This window comes from Pinus tabuliformis, chromosome 5_1 (assembly GCF_031772625.1).
Source record: "Pinus tabuliformis cultivar Carrire ecotype Pingquan chromosome 5_1, CPIR1, whole genome shotgun sequence".
In the NCBI taxonomy this organism is placed as follows: Eukaryota; Viridiplantae; Streptophyta; class Pinopsida; order Pinales; family Pinaceae; genus Pinus; species Pinus tabuliformis.
The window spans coordinates 838,083,027-838,096,374 of record NC_142305.1 but is presented as its reverse complement, the minus strand read 5'-3'; the positions used below and the strand labels follow the sequence as shown (position 1 = coordinate 838,096,374).

Here is a 13,348-nt window from a genome sequence, read left to right as displayed (position 1 = left end):
GTTACGCAACCTTCACCTCCCAACTGCCCTGTTGAAATCAGATTTTTCTTCAGATCTGGAACATGCCTTACCTTCTTCAATAGCCACTGTTTCCATTTTGCTTTTTTATGAAAGTTGTACCCATTCCAATGATTTTACAGGGTTTATCATCACCCAATCGAACTTGTCCAAAATCTCCTTGAACATAATCATGAAAATGTTTCTTATCAGGTGTGGCATGGAATGAGGCCCCTGAATCTATCACCCAGGCATCAATAATATTTTCTAATGAAAGAATCAAAGCATCTTGCAACACATCACCTGTTACATTCGCTTCATGATTAGTTTCTTGTTGCGCATCTCCTTCTTTTCCCTTCCGAGACTTGCAGTCTTTCTTCAGGTGTCCTTTCTTCCCGCATTTCCAGCACACTATCCCCGATCTGGACTTGGATCTGCCTTTTCTTGACTTACTGCGATATCCTGGGCTCTTTCCTCTTTCCATTTTTCTTCCCCTAGTCTCTGTAGTCAAAGAATTACTTGATGTCTCACTGGAGCTTTTCCATCGCATTTCCTCGCTAAGGATTGCACCGACAACATCATCAAACTTTAAATTACTAGATCCAAAGATAGAGTTACTAACGGCCATAACTAAACCATTCCAACTTTCCGGCAATGAGCATAGAAATAACAGAGCCCTAACTTCATCGTCAAAATTTACCCCTACAGAACTTAACTGACTTGTAATAGTATTAAAATCATTTAAATGATCTGCAACAGATCCACCTTCTGACATCTTCATATTAAATAAACGCTTCATAAGAAATACCTTATTTGAGGTAGAGGGTTTTTCATATAGTTTGGCCAATGCCGACATTAAACCCTGTGTTGTCGTTTCCTTTGAAATATTAAACGCTACCGATACCGCTAGGCACAGCCGTATTGTTCCAAGTGCCTTTTTGTCCAAAATATCCCATTCTATGTCTGTCATACTCATCGGCTTCTTTGCCTTTCCGCTCAATGGTAGGTACAGATCTCTCTGATATAGATAATCTTCCATCTACATCTTCCACAGCTGGTAGTTTTGGCCATTGAATTTTTCGACCCTAAACCTACCATCTTCCTCCATTGCTCCCACTCGAACCAGAAACCCTTCTCTCCTGAGAGTTTATCAGCCAAATAGACCTTCGGCTCTGATACCAATTGCTAGAAAATTATATATTACAGAGCAATGGAACACATAAAATATTGCAGAAATATAAATAAAGAAAACGCATAAAACAAGAGAGACACAGATATACGTGGTTCACCCAGTTTGGGATATGTCCATAGAGAAACAACCAGTCCTTCCTTTTATATTATCCAGCAAACTAAAGAGATACAACCTACAACAGATCCGTTGTAACGCCCTTTTCGCTCTCAATCTCCTCTCTCTTCCTCACTCAGAATACAGATATTCATAGATGCAATACAATTCCCTCATATATAGTGAGCGGTTGCCTTCTAGGGCAAAAAACCCTAAATTAAACATAACTTCTACCGTTAGATCATCCACCTAATGAACGGCCCAGATTGACTAGAGATTACTAGACGTTTACAAGGTAATTTTACATCTATTTTTAGCTTCGGGGGCGTTGCCCCCGAACCCTCGCCGAGGGACTGCTGGCCCCGGGACCCCGCAGGGGGAACAAGTCCCCCCGCACCCCCTCGCGTGGAGGGGTGTATAGTCTTCCTGGGGTATACATCCGGCTGAAACCTTTGAATACAGAAGATAATCAGGCTCCACACCCAACAATTTATACATAAAAGGAATCCAACCTTGAGCTATTCAAAAGAAATTCTAGAACCATCTTTTGGTTGATATATTTTGCTAAATCATCATTGAAAATTGAGAGAATATTAAATCTATGATTCATGAAGGTAAGAAGTAATTTGTCCTTGAAGGGACTTATTGATTTTCCAATTGTATTCTTGAATATGAAGATTGTCTTTGGAGAGTATTTTAGCTTCTAAGTTGTTTGCACTATAGACATTAGAAAAATTAATGTGAAAAGAGAATATCAGAGGTTCCTTATATAATAGAATAATCATTGAAGAGTGAAGTTCCTTAACACAACTTCGCCCTTTAACCATTTTATCACTAAGAGAGAGACTTTGAGGACTTGAATTTATGTGATTCCTTTTACCATTACTATAATTAAAACCAACTTGAGCCCTATGAGTTCAATATGGTTATTAGTGGACCATCATGTTCTAGATTTGAAGTTGTGAAATGGTTTCAGGATAGGAAAATAATACCCTTGCTCCTCCTTTGGGAAAGTCTCCTTAAGATGCTCCATCAAAAGAGGCCCAATAAATCTGGACATTAATATTTGTGACTTCCAACAAAGATGTAAAGCATCCTCTAAAGGACTACAATCCATTACCCCCATCTTGTCCCCTATTTTGAAGTGACTGAGCAAGCCCTCGAGGTTAGAACATTAAGACTAAGAGGGAGATGAAAAGCTATATTTCTAAATCACTTTATGAGAAAAATTATACCACAAATAGAGAGAAGCCAAAACCATAGAGCATAAAAAATTAGAATGCATTGGAGACTATGACAAGCAAAGGCCATAACTCATTGTCCTTTTGAACCTACAAAATGAGAAATTGTACGCAACTTCCATTATAACACACATAGAGAGAAGCCAAACCATAGAGCATCAACGATTGGAATGCATTGGAGACTATGGCAAACAAAGGCCATAACTCATTGTCCTTTTGAAGCTATAAAATGAGCCACTATACACAACTTCCATTGTTAACATGTTGCAATTAAATGCCATGGGACATGTATCAATTAGGAAGCCCTTTATTTTCTTCTTACATATCTTTCACTCATTCTTAGCCCCTTATTAAAAAGGTGATGTTCTTGTTTTTATGAGTTCACAACATTTGAAAAAACTATTTCATAAATGCCACAAATGAGCTAGTTAGAATATGTCTCTGGAGACTAGAACCCATGAAGTTGCGGAAACAAAATATTCACCAAACCAACTTTTTTAATTGTTTGTAAATTGAGAGTTCTATTAATTCAAATCATATATACATCATGAGGAGCTGATTGGTAGAAGCCTTCTGGCCTCACTGCTACTAGATTTGTTGGGCAAAATATAGTAATGTAACCACATTATCAAAAGACTAGGCAAACTAGAAAACCATATATAGATAGCCCAGTGTAACCAAAAAACCACTAGAATTTGAATGCAACCGATGATCATCCCTGGTCTGAACAATTAACTGGAGATGGGTTCTTCGGACCAGTGCCTGGTGATGTAGGAGGACTAAAAGCATAATATACATCTCCTTCCATGTGTTCTAATCTGCCTTCAAGATGCTCTAGCTTTTCGTAGATCCTCCTCTTACCATGCTGAAGAGTATCCGACCGATCCTACATGCGCCATTGGTTTCACTGAAGGTCATTCATGAAACCAATTGCCGTGTTTCTATCATTAGCCAATCACGTCCAAACTAATCTAAGAGTAAGGTGATGTGTTAAAGACAATTGTTCAATGAGTCAAAGGGAGGAGGCAATTCAATTTTTCTAGGGGAATGTGCTCGATTCAGATCCAATATTTCCCCCAAGTCTTGATTTTCCGTGTGGTGTTTTGTCCTTTGGCCACGTGGCCCTATGCCTTGACAAACCCTACCACCCTGACACTACATGGAAACAATGTTAGCAAACTTACACCAATATTTAAAAACCCTCAATTCTAAACTCCAACCCCTCTGAAGGCCCCTGGCTATCGGACCCTCTCGACCCCAATGCAATTAGGACGCTGTAAGAAAAATCCCCGCCCGACACCCGTTAATATCCACCCAATGACACACCTCCATCAGTTTATCCCCAAGTGTCCTCCCCTCGCACCAACAACAAAGTTCGCCACCCCATTGACCACTTGCCACAAACAAATGTGTTTCCTCCAGAAGCTAGTGAGCAACAACTAAAGCAACTCGTACAGGAGACAAGACCTTTGAGTCACCCCCAAGGCTCCAAAATGATTCATAACTCAAATAGAAGTGGGGAACAACATAAACCATCGAGCAAAATTGGAAAATCTCCAAACAATTGGAATTGCAGGCTAAAAAATTGATAAGGCTTGTGACTCTCTAAAATTACCCTTCGAAAAAAGAAGTAAGATGCTAATTTACAAGTAAACCCAAGAGGCCCACCAACAAGCCCTGTACTTGTCTCTAGAACCTAGAACACCAATAAGAAGAGAGGTTTTTTCCCTGTAGCTGCCAAGACCCTCCAAATTCTATCACCATTTTCGATTGTAATTTCCAAGAACATACCTACAAAACCAACAAAATGCAAGAAAACCAACAATGAAGGAAAACATAAACCTAACCTTGATGATGGGTCTAGAAACTTTACCAAAAGATTGAACGCTAATGAGTTCTCTAATGATTCTGCCCCTTCGCCCGAGCCCCACCTCTACCACCCCGAAAAAACCACGAAGACACAAAATATGGATTGGGGAAGGCACCTCGTGCTTGGGTCCCAAATTTGCTTGCTATGAACCACAACGAAGAATTTGACAACCCATTGGAATTGGCTTGAGCTCCTTCCCAATTCTTCGCAACTAATGGAGTAGGGTTTGGCACAGCCAGAATGCCACCCCACATGCCTAGACTTGCAACTTCTCCCACCACCTTTACTCCCATACCCACATTCATCCAACGTCGTCTCGTAGAGCTAGTTCTGCCATATATTTCCCCTTCCTCCTCTAGAAGGACTGCCACACACTTGTAACATAAAGCATGCTTCACACACATATTTAATCCCTATGCCAAGAGGATGAGGGTAAGGCCTCCCTCCATCCCTTCATTACCACTGTCATTCACCCCATCAGGGATTCAACAAACCACTTGAGCTAAGATCCTTTGATAATGATTAGATGCAATACTTAAACAAATTACATTTCTATATTTTTTTCAAGATCGTATATAATCTTTAAGCATTGACTATAAAACACTCAAATTGTCCCATTTTTAATGAGTTAAAATTCTACTTATTTTCACTATTTAAAAAAAATGATAATTACGCCGTAAGGCATTTCCCTCTGAGAACACTCCCCCGAAATGCCACTCTGTCACCTTTAGCACCCTTTGATCAATTGTTAGACGATTCAAAAAATTTTAACCATTAGATCTCATCACCGCTCCAACTGCTTCATCTATGAAAAGCATCCCGATCGACGCAGCCCATTTTCTAAACGCAAACGCTTCTCTGCCCATCCAGTTCACTGTGCTGGGAGTACGGGTTACTGCTGGCCTACTTGCCCAAAAGAGGATGATGCTGGTGGCCATCGAGTTTGAAGAGGTAATATTTGTCATGACAGGATTTGATTTTGGGTTATTCCATCTCACCTGATTCGAGCCACTAATAACTTGATGCATGGGTTTCTAGTACAGACAGTCTTCGACATTCGAGAGCTTATTTATCTCGAGTAATCTTGAAAATATTGTGAGTAATACATAGGCTCATCATTAAAGAGTTTTTATTTTCTTTTAACTCATTCTTCATGCATCTACAGGTATCAGACTTTGCAGAAGTCCTTTCCTTATGGTTGTGCTGGGTTTGGATGAGTCCTCTTACTCAGGGTTGCCACTTTCTGATTTCTAGGTTGGTCTCATTACCAAACTTTAGGGCGGTCTATCTTGCTTGAATGCTTTCGGGAACAAGGTGTCTATGTTTGTAATCATTCTATCGAATGAGATTCTGGTTTTTCTGGGTGGAAATGTAAATTTAAGTCGAGGCTTCAAGCTAGACTTAGTCTGACTTTTGTTATTTTGATTGAACAAGGGTTTTGTTTAATGGGCAACTAAGTGGTTCCAAAAATGTGCCATGGCATAAACCTGTGTAGCTCCGACTTCACCGAGCGTTTGATTTTTAATTTACTTACCCGAAAAGGTCTGAAGTTTTGGTTTGTATATATATAACATTCATAGCTTGGAGCTCTTCTAGTTTGGTTCGGCTTCTGAAATCGAAGCTTGTTACGCCGTAAGGCGTTTCCCTCTGAGAACACTCCCCCGAAATGCCACTCTGTCACCTTTAGCACCCTTTGATCAATTGTTAGACGATTCAAAAAAATTTAACCATTAGATCTCATCACCGCTCCAACTGCTTCATCTATGAAAAGCATCCCGATCGACGCAGCCCATTTTCTAAACGCTTCCCCTTTTTTCTGCGTAAAGCTGGCCACATGAAAAAGAATGTGGAGAAGAGATGGCAGTAGACCCAACCCATTTTCTCAACGCTTCCCCTTTTTTCTGCATAAAGCTGGCCATATGAAAAAGAATGTGGAGAAGACATGCCATTACTGCCTGAATGGACACAACCAGTGCTGGCTGCCTTCTTTATCTGCGCAGGAATGCCGACCATAGCAGAATCTTTTTCTTATGTAATGCCATATTTTGAAACATGCCCTTTAAAATTATTGGGAGTTTGATTTCAATGGTGACATTCCTCCCATAGACTCGTCCTGGAAACCCATACAATTTTTCTTTTCAAACTGTTGCATCAATTTTTTGTTGATGGCATCCGTGCCCAGAGGGAATTCTTCCCTTCTGATCAAGGTACCATTCCGTCATTTTGCTTTCAGATTTTTCAATTGAGCACGCCCATTTCTATTTTATCAATTTTATGGAGATATGTGTGTGGTGATATTGATTGTTTTTTGCAGAGGGGCTGAGCAGCAGATCGAATCTCCATAGTGAACAATTGGAGTTGTGGGTCAATCCATTCATGGAGACTTGGACGAAGAGATTGATGGATTGCATCGTAAGGTTTTCCAGCTCAAAAATGTAGACCATGCATCCCATATTTGTTAACCCTTGTTTATCTACAAACCCTAATAAAGGGATCCTGTATTAAGTTCTGTAAAGAAATTGCTCTGTAATGTTTGCAGTAGTTTGTGAAGGTAATCTTGGCCTTTTGTATTATTTTCATGAACTTCCAGATAGCTCAGAAGATAGAGTCAGAGGCTAGGTTCCAAAATGGGTTTCTCAACCAACTGGTAAGGATGAATTCTCTCAATATTTCATTTTCTTGAAAATGATGGTCAAACTTATCAAAATGTAATCATATCACAAATATAGGATCACCGTCTCACGAATTTAGGGCAAACTATGCCAAAAAAAGAATAAAAAGAGAGGACAGCCTCATGCTCAAAATTTTAATCGGTAAACTGTCTGCAGGTTAACATATCAGAACAAAACTTACACGACTGTAGTTTGATGCAATATTTATTTTCTTCCTTTTTAGAAGTTATTTTGATAAACACACCTTAGGGTCCAGGTTTCACCACATACTTTCTTCTGCTCAGGTGCTAGGCCTGATGGGTTTCTGCTCTACCAGAGTTGCACAGGGCTTACACTGTCCCTTACCACTTTTTGAAATGCCATTCGGGTGGGGCAGACGAGAGCAAGAAAGAAAACCCCAATGGATGGCTTAATTTTTACATTTGGGCTGCCTATTTTTTTGGTTAAATCCCATGTAAAATGGAATGTGGTGTACACTATTGTTTCAGTGATAGAAAATTGAAGCATATTCTGAGACATTAAGAAAATAATGTAGGACTGTATTCATGGTCTCCGCAATCGGTTTTTAATTAAGATAGAAATATGAAACCTGGCTGTTGGATTACTGGGTCTACCAAAAGCGTATCATTTGAGGCTTTTCAATTGAATTTGTGTGAAATGCAGATTTTAGGCTGGAATTTGGCATTCAGTAACTTATTTTTGTAGGGAAGAGAAGCCTCTCAAAAAAATCAAAACAAAACAGAGATCTATTTCCAAATTCTGGTTGAGAGTTAATAAATTACAAAACTGAGTATATTTTGAGTATATATTTTTGACCAGAAAGGATTGATATCAGAACCCTTTTTTATTATTATTGTTTATATAATATTTCCGTTTTTATTGTTTAAGCAATTGTCCTCTCTTTCAATTGAAGGAAACCTGCAAATTGTCCTATGTATCTCAAGAACTTTTATGTGAAACTGTTGATCAATATGATGTGAGAAGTTGGTAAGGTATTAATTCTTGGTTTAGGTCTAAAATACTGTCGGGGTTGTGAGTACAACCTATTGTGCAGAAGCTAAAACTTTTCACGGTTATACTTGCTAGTTATTTTTTCATGGTCAATTTAAATCAAGGATTAGGTTTCAGCGTAGGCATTTTAAATCTTTTTCAGCATTTTCTTTCATGCATTGAACGTCCATTTCTGGATGCTATGTAGTGTTGAAATCAATAATTTTTACAACATTTGGGTTTAGAAATTAGAAACAATGAAATCTATTTTAAAGTGCAAAAATAAATCAATGTTATATCAGTGATAAATTCTTAATCCATGAGACCACTTTAGTTAAAATTAACTCACTCACATGTTGATGATATAATTGATACAGGTTTTTTATTTTTTTATTCTTAATATCTTCAACAAACTGTTAGGTTAAATCAGATCAAAAGGATTCTTTGCGCTCACCTATAACCAACATATAGGAAAATGCTAGGTTATTTACAACATTTTCACATATAATCAAAATACAGGAAAAGTTCTAGGCCATTTACAGCATTGCACAGTTATATTCTACTGAATGGTTGCTTCTTGTTCTTTTGGGTATTTGTTATTAATTTGCGTCTCTAATTTGTGTAGCTTATTTTTAAAAGCTGTCTTGGTCATCTGATTATGCAATGACATGGTTGTGGCAGTAAATGACAATGATGAAAGGTCAAGCTGGAGTTAACAACATGAAAAGATTAAACAGAAATATAATGCCGAAGGGTTCTAACGAAAAGTCAAAAATCTCCTTACCGTGTTACATGATAGTGCACGACAACATACATAACTAAGTGCATAAATATGTGCCCCTGGAATAATATGTACAGAAAAACCCAATGCAAACATTTTTTTTTGGTCGATGGCGGTATTTACATATATATGACTCGAAGTCCAAGTTCACTTTCACATTACCAGCCACGTGAAAATTTCATGATGGTAAACCTGTGTAATTTAATTGATTGATTAATAATTTAATTTCATAAAAAGTGGAGAATGTGGTTTTTATTTTTATATAAATTGATTTATTTGAATTAAGAAAATTAAAGATCAAAATGGTGTATATATATGTGTAAAATTGTATTTATATTGAGTGAGATGGTATGTTTTTTTGTTATTTCAATTGTATTTTTGAATAAATAAATAGGTTCAACACTTTAAACAATTATTTTTATTGGTTTAATATTACAAGTATTTTGTAGATTTTTAATATGGTTAAATTATATCTTAATTGATTGATTGATAATTTAATTTAGTAAAAAGCGGAGAAATTGGCTTTTAATTATTATATAAATTGATTTATTTGAATTAAGAAAATTAAAAATCAGAGTGGTGTATATATATATATGCAAAGTTATATTTATATTGGGTGAGATTGTATGTTTTCTTTGTTATTTGGATTGTATTTTTGAACCCTTAGATTGTGTATATTAGATAGCTAAAAAATGATAAAAAGGTTCAATAGTTAAACTATACTAATTAAAATAGTGCAGTCTAATTATAACAAGTTTTTATTTTTTTCCAAAATTTAAGAAGACAAATTTCAATGAGATTCTAGGAATATAATTTGTAACACTGCAATATTGTTAAATTATATCTTAATTGATTGATTGATAATTCAATTTAGTAAAAAGTGGAGAAGTTGGCTTTTATTTATTATATAAATTGATTCATTTGAATCAAGAAAATTAAAAATCAAAGCGATATATATATATATAATATTTATATTTATACTGGGTGAGATTGTACGTTTTCTTTGTTATTTGGATTGTATTTTTGAACCCTTAGATTGTGTAGATTAGATAGCTAAAAAATGATAAGGTTCAATAGTTAAACTATACTAATTAAAATAGTGCAGTCTAATTATAACAAGTTTTTATTTTTTTCCAAAATTTAAGAAGACAAATTTCAATGAGATTCTAGGGATATAATTTGTAACACTACAATATCGTCAAATTATATCTTAATTGATTGATCGATAATTCAATTTAGTAAAAAGTGGAGAAATTGGCTTTTATTTATTATATAAATTGGTTCATTTGAATCAAGAAAATTAAAAATCAAAGCGATATATATATATATATATATATATATATATATATATATATATATATATATATATATATATATATATATTATATATATATATGCAAAGTTATATTTATATTGGGTGAGATTGTATGTTTTTTCTGTTATTTTGATTGTATTTTTGAACCCTTAGATTTTGTAGATTAGATAGCTAAAAAATGATAAAAATGTTCAATAGTTAAACTATACTAATTAAAATAATGCAGTCTAATTATAAAAAGTTTTTATTTTTTTTTCAAAATTTAAGAAAACAAATTTCAATGGGGTTTTAGGGATATAATTTGTAACACTACAATATGGTTAAACTATATCTTGATTGATTGATTGATAATTTAATAAATTATATCTTAATTGATAGAGTGATAATTTAATTTAGTATTGGCTATTATTTATTATATAAATTGATTCATTTGAATTTAAAAAATTAAAAATCAAAGTGGTGTATATATATGCAAAGTTATATCTATATTGGGTGAGATTGTAAGTTTTTTTTGTTATTTGAATTGTATTTTTGAACCCTTAGATTGTGTAGATTAGATTGCTAAAAAATGATAAGAAGGTCTAATAGTTAAACTATACTAATTAAAATAATGCAGTCAAATTTCAATGGGATTCTAGGGATATAATTTGTAACACTACTTATCATATCACTTTTGTTTTTATGGGTTATAGGAGGTGTTACTGACATTTTAAGTCAAATTTCTCAATTATCATTAATATACCAAGTTACAAAAATGTCAAATATCTAAAACTTTGCAGAAATATCTTAAACTGACAAGATTTCTTAAACTGAAAAGATTGCGAGGCTCCTAAGGAAGCATAAGGGGGCTTCAACCTTTAGGCCTTTAAATACCATCCGGAGCTCCCTTAGATCTGTAAAAGACCCACTTGACCCCAAGAATATGAAGGGTGTGTTGAAGAATCTAGGGCATTCAGGAATTAGTGAGATTCTTCTTGTTCATGATAACAATTTGTGAAGTTCTTGATCATCATATTATTATTAGTGTGTGATTCAAACTGCTATCAAAACAAAACAAACAAGAACACAAAGTAGTATTTGGCTTTCTGACACGCATCATTGATGCAAGCCTGAAGCTTGCATTACCCAGGAACTTTCTCCCTTTAACATATAAAGCATGCACCTCAAATAATTGCCCAATTCACTTGTACACGCGGCAATTTTCTCCCATTTAGATTTGCAGAAGCTTGTAATTTCACATTCCTGGCAAATTCACATCTATGCCATTTATGCGGAATCTTTTCTTCACATTTAACTTCAACCATAATTATCAACATGCTCATGTGTTTATACACATCATCCAACTACAGTCTACATTCTCAATCCAATTTAGAGATCCCAATGTCAAATCTTGTACATGCTCATTAATCCAATAAACATGACCAAATGCGCAATTATTAATTTGACATTATTTTAAGCAATGGAATGCTTAGACTAATTCTTACTCAAATGCGCCCTTTTCAAACATTCAGTCATTCAGATTTTGAAAATCTGTCTTCAATCTCTATTTAATACAACAGAAGACATTCTTACCACTTGCCAAGCTGTAGTCGAATTCATCAATTGCTTTTCTGATTACTTGGATGCCTTTCACCTTCATATGCCCTTACTACCATACTGTTTTGCGCTTCTGTATCAAATTGCCAGCGTCCTTACTGCGCCTTTCACATCTTTGCAAATGAATCTTCAACTCATTGTCAAAACAGCTTCAAATATACAGTATTGCGTTTCATTCGGCAACTCATTCACATATCTGCAAAACGCAATGATGCCCAACCATAATGTTAACACATGTTTGTAAATGCGCTTACCTCTCATTTAGAATGCGCCTCGCCTGCTCCATCCATCAGAAAATGTTCAACACAGCAATTTATGTTGCAATACCACAGATCGATTTCAAAATTTACTGCAAGTTAATTTCCATCATAATTTCTTCATTTCGCATTTCAATACATCATTGTTTCGTTGCTAATGGACAGATTGTCCGGTCATTGGATAGAACTCTGCGTTTAATACCAGAACTCTGCGTTTTTTTATTAATTTCAGTTTCCAATTACCAGATTCAATTCTGGTTCCACACTTCAACAAATCGATTGTGCTATGATTTACGCAATTGGTTATTGTTTTAACACGCTCCGCATACCTTTTACCTCTGAATTTTATACCACGTGCAATCCTTCTTTCAATTGCAGTCGAGCCACCATCTAAACAGCGTTCAGTTTAATAATTCAACCAATGCATTCATTCCGGAATTGTGAATATTGTATCTTCTAATGACAGCGTTCAGGATGACAATACAAACTTATGGATTCAATTTCAATTTGGAATAATCATTACAGCGAATAGGTTACCCTCTGCATTTACCTTTTAATCGATTTCACAACAGCGCCATTTGTTCCAGCTGACACTGTTCCAACAAATGATGCTATTCATTGGTCCTTTTAACGCAAACAACTCTTAATTTCTGAAGCGCTTTCCAATAATTAAAACCTCCTCACAAGTTAGAATCACAATTAATCGATTAAAACTCCAGAATCGATTTTCATACACATTATCAAGCCATTAAAATTAAATGAGAACAACGTTCATCATGTCCTACACTTTCACGGCTTCAATATACCTCTGTTCAATACTGTAGATATTCATATATATATAATCTGCCAATGTGTTGTACAAACAGTGAAATCGACCTTTCCAAACTGGCATTAAAATCTTAACCTACACCGAACTTCGGTTTCATTCCAATCATTGAAAATAAATACAATTCCGCCAATAAAGTTATAAACACATTTATCATAAAAAAAATACTTACAATTCTTGTTCTTCCTGGCCAGATATGCAAATCGATGGCCCTTTTTACATAAGCCCTAAGGCTTCCAAGTAGAAAACCTTACACTGTACTCACAATCTCAATGTATTTTTCTCTCAAAACCCCTTCCTATTTATACAATTTTGAAAATGATCTAATTTAATGCTCAATCCCCTTAATATCTCAATATCACTAAAATATCTCAACAAATCCTCTTATCTAGAATCTTATCCCTTTATATCCTTAACTACCCAAATTCTCTCATATCCTTTTATTAATTAAAAAGATATTTACAAAAATCCTCACTTCCTCCTATTTTATTTAAAATAACAAATTAATTTAATAAAAT

At 35.2% G+C, this 13,348-nt stretch overlaps 1 long non-coding RNA gene across 6 annotated transcripts; it reads left to right on the top strand.

Moving 5' to 3' along the window:
* Window positions 1-5,099: 5,099 nt before the first annotated feature.
* Window positions 5,100-6,021, top strand: LOC149167489 (uncharacterized). Of its 6 annotated transcripts, none has more exons than XR_016260560.1 (4): window positions 5,100-5,344; window positions 5,437-5,471; window positions 5,559-5,647; window positions 5,828-6,021. It is a non-coding gene; the product is annotated as an uncharacterized LOC149167489 (long non-coding RNA). The 6 variants fall into 6 exon arrangements; XR_016260562.1 differs by having other exon boundaries at window positions 5,437-5,488; XR_016260558.1 differs by lacking the exon at window positions 5,437-5,471.
* Window positions 6,022-13,348: the final 7,327 nt, after the last annotated feature.